Raw genomic sequence first — 13799 nt, forward strand, 5'->3', positions numbered from 1 at the left:
ATGCGATGGGGTGTCTGGAATGGGGCGTGTGTGATCCCACGGTGCCCCTTCCCCTCTGCCTGCGGAGCTGAGGACAGATAGGTCTGAGGAGCAGAGCAGGAGCTCTGGGACAGAGAAGAGCAATATGAAGATGGCGTCTAAGATGAGGCCAGGTGACTTCTGTGGAGGGAGACATGCTGGACAATGCCAAGGATTCGGGAGACACCCAGGTGTGAGCCCAGGGCGCAGGGAGAGCTGCGGGAGGGTGTCTGTGTTATACTAATAAAATAAGACCAACAGGATCTTGTAAAAGGGACAAGGCAAAATGCCACATTTATTGTAAATATAATAAAAATATAGAAAACACACACAGTGAGCTGTAACTCACGAAAGCTTATGCTCAAATAAATTGGTTAGTCTCTAAGGTGCCACAAGTACTCCTTTTCTTTTCACACACAGCTATGTCACTTCTTATTCCTTACTTATCTACAGATACATTCATACTTTGAGTCATACAAGTTCTGCATAGGGGTTATAGTGACCAGCCTAGACGTTGCCCGTGACAGAGCACTGGCCAGGTGGCCTGGACACAAGAATGGAGCCAAGTCCGTGTCAGATGTGCATCCGATGCTCCTGGAGGGTGGTGGCAGAACCGGAGACTGAAAGTTCTCAGTTCTCAGATTCCATTTTTATAGGAATTTAGTCCTATGCCAGCCACGCCAGTTAAGGGCTTTCCACGGTTGTTGTTACAAAAAGTGCCAATCTCCATTACAAAGTATCAGTTTACAGAGTAGAGTCAATTGAGCAGAACCAATTGAGCAAGTCAAGTCAATTGAGCTGTTTGCGTTCATAAGCATTGTCATAAATATAAAGGGAAGGGTAAACACCTTTAAAATCCCTCCTGGCCAGAGGAAAAACCCTTTCATCTGTGAAGGGTTAAGAAGCTAGGATAACCTCGCTGGCACCTGACCAAAATGACCAATGAGAAGACAAGATACTTTCAAAGCTGGAGGGGGGAGAAACAAAGGGTCTGGGTCTGCCTGTGTGATGTTTTTGCCAGGGACAGAACAGGAATGGAGTCTTAGAACTTAGTAAGTAATCTAGCTAGATGTGCATTAGATTCTGATTTCTTTAAATGGCTGAGAAAATAAGCTGTGCTGAATGGAATGGATATTCCTGTTTTTGTGTCTTTTTGTAACTTAAGGTTTTGCCTAGAGGGATTCTCTATGTTTTGAATCTAATTACCCTGTAAGGTATTTACCATCCTGATTTTACAGAGGTGATTCTTTTTACTCTCTCTTCTATTAAAATTCTTCTTTTAAGAAACTGAATGCTTTTTCATTGTTCTTAAGATTCAAGGGTTTAGGTCTGTGGTCACCTATGCAAATTGGTGAGGATTTTTATCAAACCTTCCCCAGAAAAAAGGGGGTAAGATTTGGGAGGAGTTTTGATGGAAAGAGGTTTCCAAACGAGCTCTTTCCCAATAACTGGTGTTAGACGTTTGGTGCTGGCAGCAAAAGTCCAAGGGCAAAAGGTAAAATAGTTTGTACCTTGGGGAAGTTTTATCCTAAGCTGGTAAAAGTAAGCTTAGGAGGTTTTCATGCAGGTCCCCACATCTGTACCCTAGCATTCAGAGTGGGGATGGAACCTTGACAAGCGTCAATCTCAATTACAAGCAAGCAAAAGTGGAGGACTTGTGGCACCCTAGAAACTAACCAATTTATTTGAGCATAAGCTTTAGTGAGCTACAGCTCACTGCATCGGATGAAGTGAGCTGTAGCTCACGAAAGCTTATGCTTAAATAAATTTGTTAGTCTGTAAGGTGCCACAGGTCCTCCTTTTCTTTTTTCAGAGAGAGTAGTGTCAATTGAGTGGTTTGTATTGTAAGGTGTCCATGTCAATTACAAAGCATCGCTTAGAGTTAATTAATGGCTCAAAACATACAAAGAACAAATCCACAGCAAAAAACACAGAAAAGGCACACAACAAGAAAACACAAAATCCACATACCAAAAGAATACTAAACAAAAAAGAATATGCATGCAAAAAGCATACACACATGCACACAAAACTGGGCAAGGCATTCACAAAAATCACCCAGGACCCACATGCACATCAACACAACAGACACAAAACATACCAACATACAGAAGTCAGGCAGGGTTTGAGTCTCACAGCCAGGAGGGTGTGCACACAGGTGATCTGGGGAGCAAAGATTGAAGGAGAGTCAGGAGGTGAAGAATCATAGGATGGGCAGCACTCTGGGCTCTACTTGACCCCTCCTGACACAGGCGGCTGATGGAGAGTGGAGCCTTGTAGATGTGTGAATCTGCCCTGCACTCGGTAAAGGAAGGGACCTCGGTGTCTGCTGGGCTGGAATTGTATTTTCTGCAGGGCAAAATGATTGGCAGAAGCCATCTGCTTACAGAAAACCAGTACTCTAGCTGGGGTTTGAACTCACAACTGCAGCATTGCTCTATAAGTCCTGTGCACTAAGCCATTGCACCACTGGAGCCCACATTTAGGGGCTTGTCTCTTTAGTTCATAGATGGATGGGTTGGCGGGGGTTGCATTACTAAAACAAATCCATAGGAAAGGCTGCAGGACAGCAGCAACAAAGGTGGGGAGCCTCATTCCGTGTGATCGAACTGGTTCCCACCTTCCGCTGCTGAGGGGAAGGTTGGTGCTTTGAGCCCACCCGGTGCTGGAACTTCTCCTGGGTGAGGTTAAGGAGACTCTGAAGAAGTGAAGGGAAGACTTTTCTATTCCGGCCGATCTTCATCTGTCTCCTGTGGCCCTTCAGGCTCTCTGCTCCCCTGTTGGGGCGATGCAGAGGCAAGTCCCGACCTGGGTGAGTCACAGAGAGGCTGTGTCCCATGCCGTGTGTGTGTGGGAGAGGGGTAGGGCAGGGTTGGGGTGGGCTCCAGGGGAAAAGGTGGGTGTGACAGTGTGTGGGGGAAGGGGAAGGGTGTGTTTCTTAGGATATAAATGAGGGCAAACACAGGGGTAGTGACAGTGAAGCCCCGGATCTGAGTGTTATGACCCTGTGCGATGCTGCCATTCACCTTTCCCTCCTGTGATCTCAGCTGTCATTGAATCCAGCATTTTTTCACCTGTCATCATCCCAGAGGTGTCGCACATGCCCCAGATACAGAGTGTCCCTCTTGGAGATGCGAGGACTGGAGCGGATTTCAGCTGCTGGACAGCTCTGCTGGGTTTTCTACATTGGCAAGGGGAACTGCTGAGTGTTTACATTCATTTCAAGCATCCCCATTCAGCGGACTCCTGAACACACTGGAGATGGGTCTGGAAATCGATTTTCATTTGAAAAAGTTTTTAAAGGGAAGCGCTTGGATTTGAACTAGGAACCCATTGCCCTGCAGGCAAGTATTCAACCAGTGAGCTACACTCTCAATAAAGACTGCCCTGTATAGCCCAGAGCAGGAACGGCTTTGAACCTGGGGGTTAGTGAACTTTATCTCTACACAAACCCCACGGCTTACAAGATCCCCACACCTTCCCTGTGTCACCAGAGCACAACAACAACTTTCCTTGGAGCACACACTGCTCCCCAGCTCTGTGCCCTTCCATCTCCCCAGCATTGCTCCAATCCCTTAAAGCAGGGTCTCAAACTCACTTTCCCTTAGGGCCAGTGAAAATCCTCAAATTCTCCCAGTGGGCCAATAATGTCATTTATGCGGCCCAGAACCCGCTCCCCAAAACTCCACCCCCCAAAAAACTCCACCCCCCACCTGCCTAAGGCTCTGGGAGGGAGTTTGGGTGGGAGAAGAGGTCTGGGGTAGGGGATTGGGGTGCGGGCTCTGGAAGGGACTTTGGGTGCAGAAGGGGTGAGAGGTTGGGCTCTGGGAGGCAGTTTGGGTGGGAGGGGGGGTCTGGGGTGCAGGCTCTGGGATGCAGTTTGGGTCCTGGGTGCAGGCTCCGGACTGGGGCAGGGGGTGGGGGTGCAGGAGGAGGGGTGGGGGTGCAGGCTCTGGGAGGGTGTTTGGGGTCAGGAGGGGGTGTGTGGGAAGGGGGTGCAGGCTGTGGGAGGGAGTTTGGAGGCTGGGGGATGTGATGCAGGCTCTGGGAGAGAGTTGGGGAAGCGAGGGGGGTATGTGGGGGGGGGATGCAGACTCTGGGAGGGGGTTGGAGGTGCGGTGCTTACCTGGGGCTCCAAGGTGGGGTGGGAGCCTCCGCACCCTGTTGGCCGTAGGCACCACCCCCACAGTACCCCATTGGCCGCAGGGGCGCTCAGGGAGGGGCAGCACGCGCAGGCACAGCCCCCCCCCCTCCCCGGTGCCACAGGGAGGGGCCGGCAGCCACTGGAGTAAGCAGGAAAACGCCACTCAGCTCCGCTGCGCTGCCGGGGCCCCTGGAGTCGGGGGGCGGGGGAGTGTTTGGGGCAGCAGGTGGGGCCAAGGGAGAGACCTGGCACCAAAACTGCTGGAGCCCTGTGGGCCACATTGGGGAGGTTCGCGGGTGGCAAATGGCCCGGAGGCTGGGAGTTTGAGACCCCTGATATAATTGCTTCAGCATTGTAGTTTCCCAAATCCAAAAGTAAACGTCTCTTCAAATCCAAGGGAGTGCAGCTCAGTCAATGTTCAGAGTCATCCCACGTGAAAGCACCACTTTGTGGTTCATGCTGGCCCCATCGTGTGGCCATCACCTTTCTCTCCTCTCCCTTAAAAGTTTTGGTATTTTGCATAGAAACTTTCTTCCCTCAGGAGAGACCTGGGAACCAGGGCTGCCAGGCAGACAAACACCTTTAAGAGGAGGTGTCCCTCTCCCGGTCAAAAAATGATCTCCAGACGTCAGTTCAGTGACAGCTTGAATTGTTCCTTATCCCACCAGTGCCGGTTTGAGTAAATAAAGTTTCGGAGATAGTTATTAAGCTCACAAAAATAAGCCAAAGATCCCTCTGCATAACACCGGAAGGTGAAATAGGAACAGAGACAAAGCTTGTCAACAAAGGCTAATTTCCCAAATGATCCTCAAAATGTTTCTAATTCCCATCTGTTCTGCACAGGAGCTCTGTGCAGTTTAACTGCTCTGCAGCCAGCTGTCCATTAGAAATGCTTCTGTGGGACATTCCCAGACCTGGACATTTACGAACGACAGAATTTGAAGAGCAAACCCGGCTCCCTGCACCAGGCGGGATTGGAGTGTTTTGTCCCTGGCACTTGGTCTTTTTCAATAGTACAGACCCTCCCGTGCCCAGCCAGCCAATGAACTTGAGGAAAAGGTTGCAGGAAGCAGAGACCTTAGAAACAAGGAAATAAGAGTCCATTCATCGGGCAAGGTGGCCTAGTAGTTACAGCAATGGTCTGCTCATCTGATGCCATTCTTGAGCTGCCTGTTATAAAAGGCTGGTTCCCCACTTCAGTTCCAACGGCTCTGCTAGAAACACCCCCAGGTCGCTGCTCACACCAGTGGGAGCAAGATGAGAAATCCCCGGTGGGTGCTGCCCTTAACCCCAGGCTGCTGTCTCAGGGGTCGGGGGGATTGATGGTTTGCTGCTGAGGAGGGAGACAGGACAGCCCTTTGGGGCTCTGCTCTGAGCATCTGCCCAGCCCAGGCTGCCCGCTGCCTCCACTGCTGCCCTTCTGTGCTCTGGAGCAGGGGTTCCATCACCATTTTTTTGGTGGCCTCAGAGTGCGGCCACCAACTTTTGCTGGTGGCAACTGTGGCAATTTTTCCAAGCCGGAGCCCCACTGCCCCGGGGGTTGAAGTCTGAAGCCATAGCCCATGGGCTGAAGCCCAGAGCACTCTGCTGAAGCCCTGTGGCTGGAGCTGGGGAGGGCTGGAGGTGGGTAGGCTAAAGCCCAGAGCCCTGGAGCTGACACGAGGGAGGGAGGGGCCCTGAAACCCCAAGCCCAGTCCTGGAGCCCTGGCAAGCTGGAGCCCAAAGTCTTCCCCCAGAGCCTCTCAGCCCCCTGGTAGGTGAGTTGGGAACTCACCAGCTGCCTGCAGAATTGAAGCTTCCTACCCCATCAAGAATACCCCCAGCCCCACATGCCTGCAGATGCGCTGCCTGGAGCCCCAAGGGGCTGGGAGGTACATGACGCCGATTCCCTGCTGGTAGCGCCAGCAGACACCAAGGCAGTGTATCCAGGAGCAACAGCTGGGCGCTGCAGGGAGAGGCTGCTGCTTTCCCCCCACCTGCATCTCTGAAGGTGGGAGATGATTTGCTGACAGGGGGACGGCTGTCTCCTATTACAGGTGTTCATCTGGTACCGTGTAGCAGGCAGCCCTTGTTCCCAGGTCTCTCTGAGGAAATAAAGTTTCTGTGCAAAATACAACAACTTGTAACGGAGAGGAGGGAAAGGCGATGGGACCAGGACATAAGGGATGAAACGTAACATGGTTCTTTCATGTGCGTTAACTCTGAAAAGGGATTGATCTCCACTCCATTGTATTTGAAGGGATGTTTAGTTTTACCCTGGGTAAAATACAAGGCTGAAGCCATTTTATGGGGGGTGACACTAGGATTCAAGGGTTAGTTAGTGTGATAAAAATGGTTTAAAAAAAGTCAGTTTAAACGTGAGCTGGCTGTTATTAAAGGCGTGAACCCAGGGCGTCTCTAGAAGAGCTTTTGGAGCTGACCTGGGGAAACGCCTTTAATAACAGCCAGCTCACTTTTAAACTGACTTTTTTTAAACCATTTTTATCACACTAACTAACCCTTGAATCCTAGTGTCACCCACCTGGATGCAACCCAGAATCCCGTCTCCCAGCAGCCATGCCAGGGGCTCAGGCTTAATCCTCAAGGCCAAGTGCAAAACCTTCAGCCGGGAACATTTCACTCCCTTCCCACCCACGCAGCAAGGGAGAAACGGACGAGATGCGCCAGCTCGAAGACGCCTCCCTCCCACTTCCCTGTTGCCTGAGCAAAAACCTTGGCCTGCCTCATGCCTCGTCAGGGAAGCACGGCCATGCTGCCCCAGCCTGAGTCCCGGCCGCAGCCTGGCCTGCCCCGGCTGATGGAGTGCAGAGCCCCGCGAGTCAATGGCAGGTCGAGTTGGAAGCCTCGGCTCTTTCCCTAGACAGCCACACAGAGCTGCCCAGAACTGCCCAGCATCCCGAGAGCCTCCCTCCTGTTCTCCTGCAGCAGCCGCCTGCCGGTGCGGGTGGGAGAAGGGGACGAGTAAGCACGGCTGTCTCAGGCCGGGACAGGAGCCCTCACCACACGCAGGCCTCTTGCCTTCAGCCCAGACAGCCAGAGGTGCCAGGGAGCTCCCTGGCAGGCCCCCGCCTCAGCCACCTCTGGCCTCATGGCCTAGGCTCTTGGCACTCTGCTGGTCGCTGCCTCGCATGAAGGCCCAGAGCAGAAAGAAACAAGTGCATCCCTAGCAGAGGATGGTTTCGATCCACCGACCTCTGGGTTATGGGCCCAGCACGCTGCCGCTGCGCCACTCTGCTGGGTCTTCATCCACAGCCCCCAGCATCTGGATTTAGGGGCAGATTAACCTTTTGTGAGCCCTGGTGCCAAACATATTTGTGGGCCCCTATGTCGTCATTGTGGGCTCCGAGCATGGGCCTGGTGTGTCAGGGCCATTGGTGCCCTAATGTCCCCGGTACTGAATCTCAGAGACATTTTTCATTTTGATCACACACCTCTACATGACTAGCTGCATTGCCATACACAGCTCCCTCAGCCCCCAGTTCTTCTCATTGAGCTCTACCCATGTGGGTTTACCAGTGTCCACAGTGAGCAGAACTTTCAGAGTGATGAGGGAAGCTCCCCACAGATTTGTCTCCTTCCTCATTCAGACGTTCTATAGCCATGTCTCCAGTGCCACCCCATGTCACCAGTCACTGTGTGTGGTCCCACTCTCAGCTCAAAGATCCAAAGCCAGCAGATACCTGGTCAGTTCTCCAGTGCACTCTGCTGTCTGTAACCTTTTCCCTGTTCATTGGCTGACTGAGGATGGTGCAGGGATGGTTTGGCTTTTGAAAAATATTTCTCTGTGGTATTATAAAGGAGTAAGTGACAGGAAGAATACGCCCCCCCCCCCCTTGGTGCAGGGAGCCGGGTTTGCTGCTCAAATTCTGTATTTCACCAATGTCCAGGTCTGGGAATGTCCAACAAGGGCAATTCTAATGGGAAAATGGATGCAGGACACTTAACCTGTACAGATGTCCTATGGCAGTGGGGTGGGAATTAAGAATATTTTGAGGATCTTTGGGGAAAAGAGACTTTACTGACAAGGTTTGTCTCTGTTCCTGTTTCACCTTGTGGTGTTTTGTCAAGAAATTACTGTTAATTTTTCTATAATATTAATAAAACTCTAAACATTATTTAATCAGTCGTAAACATAAGTGTCACCTGAATTTCCCCTCTGCTAGCAAGAATGAACTGAAGTTTATGACTTTCTGGGAAGGGCAGAGACAGTAAATTGGGGGATTTCAATGGTGGGTGGGTGTTTTACGCTCCCGTCTCAGTGCACGGAGTGAAATACTCAGGCAATGTCTGTACTACACAGTTATGTCCCTGGAACTGACACAGTTATTACATTGCTTGGGTGTGTGCCCACTTGGCTCCTTGTGTCAGCAACGCGCATCGTCGTTCATCTGCCGCGAGATCCAGCTAGGTCGGGGCTGTCCTGGGCTCTGTGGAGGGAGGGCTCAGCTAGGAGAAGGGGCAGACTAGGGGAGTTTGTCTCTGATATATAAGGGCTTTGTCACCAGGAAGCTGTAGGTCACATACTGGGGGTGACAGTGGGGTTTGAGCTGGGGCAGCAGCATCAGGAGAGCAATGTGTGTGTGTGTGTGTGTGTTGGGGGGGAGGAGTCACTTGGTAAAAATGAACCTGCCAAGCCTCTCCTGCCGCTGGAGCAAAAGCCTCTCATTTATAGCCTCAACGCCCCTCATGAAAATCTCCACCCCTCTCCCGGCGCTGAGGGATCCCCTCACTCCCATGGAGATTTTAATTGTTCTAACTTGTCCTTGGCCTTGTCCAAACAGTTTTCCCAGACAAATTATCAAGAATATTTCAAATGAGAAAAACAGAACAAACCAAATGCAAACCACAGAAACCCCCACCACACACAGTTTGGGTCTGAATTTTTCTACTGAAATTTGGAGACAATAAAACTCATCCCTCTGATGGCCAGAACCCAAAGCTAGACTTCCCCCCGATCTCTGTGACTTCGCTACCAAACCACGAATGAGCTAATACCTCTTGTGAGACATTTTCCTGCACAGTACTGCTGCTATTCCATGGTTCCATGTGTCACTCGTTTCTCTAGCACAGGTCAGTCCCTGGCCCTGTGCTCCAGACATCCTCATTCACATCAAGCGTCAAGTTGAGAATCATTTCCCATTCCCGCTTTGTGGGAGGGGAGACTTTTGAAAGCCCTCTCTGTGTGACTGCACATGGCAAAGCAAAGAGAACAAACCCCAAATCCCCCCTGTGCTTTCGGAGCTGTTGGAATTCTGTATTTCAGATGACGTCAAGCCTGGGCATTGCGATTATTTACCAGTTTCTGTGGCATTGAAGCACTAGTGTGCTTGCAGCTGTGATGGCTGAGTGGTTAAGGCGTTGGAGTTGAAATCCAATAGGGTTCCCCTGTGCAGGTTCGAATCCTGCTCACAGCGAGGCCTGTGTTTTAGCCAGTGTCAAGGTTCCTTCCCCACTCTGAACTCTAGGGTGCAGATGTGGGGACCTGCATGAAAACCTCCTAAGCTTACTTTTACCAGCTTAGGTTAAAACTCCCCCAAGGTATAAACTATTTTACCCTTTGCCCTTGGACTTCCACTGCCACCACCAAACGTTTATCCGGGTTTATTTTATTAGGAAAGTGTTGTATGGAAATGTCTTTCCCCCAAAATCCTCCCAACCCTTGCACCCCACTTCCTGGGGAAGGTTTGGTAAAAATCCTCACCAATTTGCATAGGTGACCACAGACCCAAACCCTTGGATCTTAAGAACCATGAAAAAAACATTCAGTTCTTGAAAAGAAGAATTTTAATAGAAGAAACAGTAAAAAAAGTATCACCTCTGTAAAATCAGGCTAGTAAATACCTTACAGGGTAATTAGATTCAAAACATAGAGAATCCCTCTAGGCAAAACCTTAAGTTACAAAAAGACACACAGACAAGAATATCCATTCTATTCAGCACAGCTTATTTTCTCAGCCATTTAAAGAAATCATAATCTAACACATAGCTAGCTCGATTACCTACTAAGTTCTAAGACTCCATTCCTGGTCTGTCCCCGGCAAAAGCATCACCCAGACAGACACAGACCCTTTGTTTTTCTCCCTCCTCCCAGCTTTTGAAAGTCTCTTGTCTCCTTATTGGTCATTTTGGTCAGGTGCCAGCGAGGTTATCCTAGCTTCTTCACCCTTTACAGTGAAAGGATTTTTCCTCTGGCCAGGAGGGATTTTAAAGGTGTTTACCCTTCCCTTTATATTTATGACAGCCAGTCTCTAACCCGGGCAATACTCTCTACAACCCCTGAGATGCTCTCAATTCTCTCCCCACCCCAAGTAAATCTTGTTCTGCTCCTTTCATACAGATCCCTGGGACACCACCTCACACTGTGCCCCTGAGGTGTCAGGCAAACTCCTGAAGCCCTGAAGCCTCTGCCACTCACCTAACGCCCCCTGCCCCATAGATCAGCCATAACCCTGGTTCTGTTCCTCCCTCTAGAGTGTGAAAGGAGCCATCAGTGCAGCCAGAGGCACCGACTCCCTGGGTGCTATGGGGCTGCAGCACGAACAGAAGCAAAAAAACAGGTGCTCAGCGCCCACTGGCAGCCAGCTCCCCACCAGCACCTCCCACCTGCTAGTAGGCCCGGCCCACAAGCTCCTCCTCTTCTCCTTCAGCTTCTCCCCTCTGCCAGTGATCAAGCATGCGGGAGGACTGGGGAGAGGAAGAAATAGGGTGGCATGGCAAGAGACTGGACAGGGGTGGGGGCAGGGGTCAAGCAACCCCCAGGAAGTCTCCAAGTCAGCACCTCTGAGTACAGAAGCCTTCCCTGAGTCTGAGCTACCAGGATCCCTGCCACAGAGCAGGGTGCACAAGTCTCAGCCTCCCTTTCCCACACATGGCTCTGGACACCACCAGGAATGATATGGCTCCTGGCACTCAAGAGCTGAGTGCCTGGACAGGGGCTTGAACCCTGGCCCCGCCCATTAAGAGCCTGATGCTCTATGGACTGAGTTGGCCAGGCTTGCTGAGAGCCTCTCCCCATCCTCTTTTTCTCCACGCACACTGCCGATTCGTCCTCCGCTTCCTCTCTCCTGCACCTCAGGGTCAATAAATCTCTGCACCTAGACAGCCGGCCCACCCGCTGCACCCCAATCCCCCCATGCCTAAGCCTCCCTGCCAAAGTTCTGCACCTGGCTCCATAGAATTAAGTCTCACGTCTCGCTGGGAACTCGACTTCTTGTGCCCAGAGAATCTCTGCCCCCCTCAGTAGCTGACCCGAGAAACACAGTGTCCACCTTTTCGAAGGAAGTGCTTGGAAAGGCTTTTCTCTTGTGGTCTAATGGATAAGGCGTCTGACTTTCGATCAGGCAATTGAGGGTGCAAGTCCCTTTGCAGATGGACTTGTGCCGTTTTCCCTTTGTACTGAAAGTCCTGCTTTCTTCAGGACTGAAACCTCTTCTCGGCTGCTCAGGCCAATGCTCTGGCTTCAGCTAGAGCCCTGGGAAGGAGCTGGGGGTTGGGCATCACAAAAGCTAGGGCGTGAGCTCCAGGTGCGTCCAGTCTAGCTGTCAGGGTTCCTTCTCCACTCTGAACTCTAGGGTACAGACTTGGGGACCTGCATGAAAGACCCCCTAAGCTTATTCTTACCAGCTTAGGTTAAAAACTTCCCCAAGGTACAAACTTTGCGTTGTCCTTGAACGGTATGCTGCCACCACCAAGCGTTTTAAACAAAGACCAGGGAAAGAGCCCACTTGGAGACGTCTTCCCCCAAAATATCCCCCCAAGCCCTACACACCCCCTTTCCTGGGGAGGCTTGAGAATAATATCCTCACCAATTGGTTACAAAATCATCAAAGACCCAAACCCCTGGATCTTGGAACAATGGAAAAATCACTCAGGTTCTTAAAAGAAGGATTTTATTTAAAAAAAAAGGAAGATAAAAATCATCTCTGTAAAATCAGGATGGAAAATACTTTACAGGGTATTCAGATTCAAAACACAGAGGATCCCCCTCTGGGCAAAACCTTAAAGTTACAGAAAACAGGAATAAACCTCCGTCTTAACACAGGGAAAATTCACATAAAACAAAAGATAAAGCAATCCACCTTGCCTGGCTTACCTATACTGGCTGCAATATCTTAGACTTGGATGAGGATGGGTTGGAGAAGATGGATTTCTGTCTGGCCTCTGTCAGTCCCAAGAGAGAACAACTCGTAAACAAAGAGCACAAAACAAAAGTGTGCACAAAGGTGGTTTGGAGATCAAAGATTGAGGAGGAGTCATGGGGTGAAGAATCACAGGATGGGCAGAGCTCTGGGCTGGGCTTTACCCCTCCTGACACAGGTGGCGGATGGAGAGCAGAGCCTTGCAGATGTGTGGAATCTGCCTTGCACTCGGTAAAGGAAGGGACCTCGGTGTCTGCTGGGTTGGAATTGTATTTTCCACAGGGCAAAATGATTGGCAGAAGCCACTCGCTTAAAGAAAGTGGGTGCTCCGGTTGAGGTTTGAACTCATAACCTAAACATCACTCTACACAGCACTGCTCTCTAGGTAATGTGGGCTAACCCACTGCACCACTGGAGCCCACAGTTAGTGCCCACTCTCATTGTTCCATGGATGGATTGTGGGCGAGGGGGTTGCATTACCTAAAACAAATCCATATGAAAGGCTGCAGGACAGCAGGAGCAGAGGTGGGGAGCCTCCTTCTGTGTGATCGAGCTGGTTCCCACCTTCCGCTGCTGAGGGGAAGGTTGGTGCTTTGAGCCCACCCGGTGCTGGAACTTCTCCTGGGTGAGGTTAAGGAGACTCTGAAGAAGCGAAGGGAAGACTTTTCTATTCCGGCCGATCTTCATCTGTCTCCTGTGGCCCTTCAGGCTCTCTGCTCCCCTGTTGGGGCGATGCAGAGGCAAGTCCCGACCTGGGTGAGTCACAGAGAGGCTGTGTCCCATGGTGTGTGTGTGGGAGAGGGGTAGGACAGGGTTGGGGTGGGCTCCAGGGGAAAAGGTTGGGTATGACAGTGTGTGGGGGAGGGGGAAGGGTGTGTTTCTTAGGATATAAATGAGGGCAAACACGGGGTAGTGACAGTGAAGCCCCGGATCTGAGTGTTATGACCCTGTGCGGTGCTGCCATTCACCTTCCCCTCCTGTGGTCTCAGCTGTCATTGAATCCAGCATTTTTTCACCTGTCATCGTCCCAGAGGTGTCGCACATGCCCCAAATACAGTGTGCCCCTCTTGGAGACGCGAGGACTGGAGTGGTTTTCAGCTGCTGGGTTTTCTACATTGGCAAGGGGAACTGTTGAGTGTTTACATTCATTTCAAGCATCCCCATTCAGCGGACTCCTGAACACACTGGAGATGGGTCTGGAAATCGATTTTCATTTGAAAAAGTTTTTAAAGGGAGTCATTTGGATTTGAACTAGGAACCCATTGCCCTCCAGGCAAATATTCACCTACTGAGCTACACTCTCAGCAAAGACTGCCCTGTGTGGCCCAGAGCAGGAACAGCTTTGAACCTGCGGGTTAGTAAACTTTATCTGTATACAAACCCCAAGGCTTACAAGACCCCCACACCCACTCTGTGTCACCAGAGCACAACAACTTTCCTTGGAGCACACACTGCTCCCCAGCTCCGTGCCCTTCAATCTCCCCAGCATTGCTCCAATG

General features: G+C 50.9%; 2 non-coding genes across 2 annotated transcripts; one reads left to right on the forward strand and one right to left on the reverse strand.

The window, feature by feature from the left end:
- Window positions 1-7326: 7326 nt before the first annotated feature.
- TRNAM-CAU (transfer RNA methionine (anticodon CAU)) lies at window positions 7327-7398 on the reverse strand. The gene has a single exon. It is a non-coding gene; the product is annotated as a tRNA-Met (tRNA).
- A 2096-nt stretch (window positions 7399-9494) lies between these two features.
- TRNAS-UGA (transfer RNA serine (anticodon UGA)) lies at window positions 9495-9576 on the forward strand. Its single transcript has one exon. It is a non-coding gene; the product is annotated as a tRNA-Ser (tRNA).
- Window positions 9577-13799: the final 4223 nt, after the last annotated feature.

The sequence above is a fragment of the Natator depressus genome, chromosome 16 (assembly GCF_965152275.1).
Source record: "Natator depressus isolate rNatDep1 chromosome 16, rNatDep2.hap1, whole genome shotgun sequence".
NCBI lineage: Eukaryota > Metazoa > Chordata > Testudines > Cheloniidae > Natator > Natator depressus.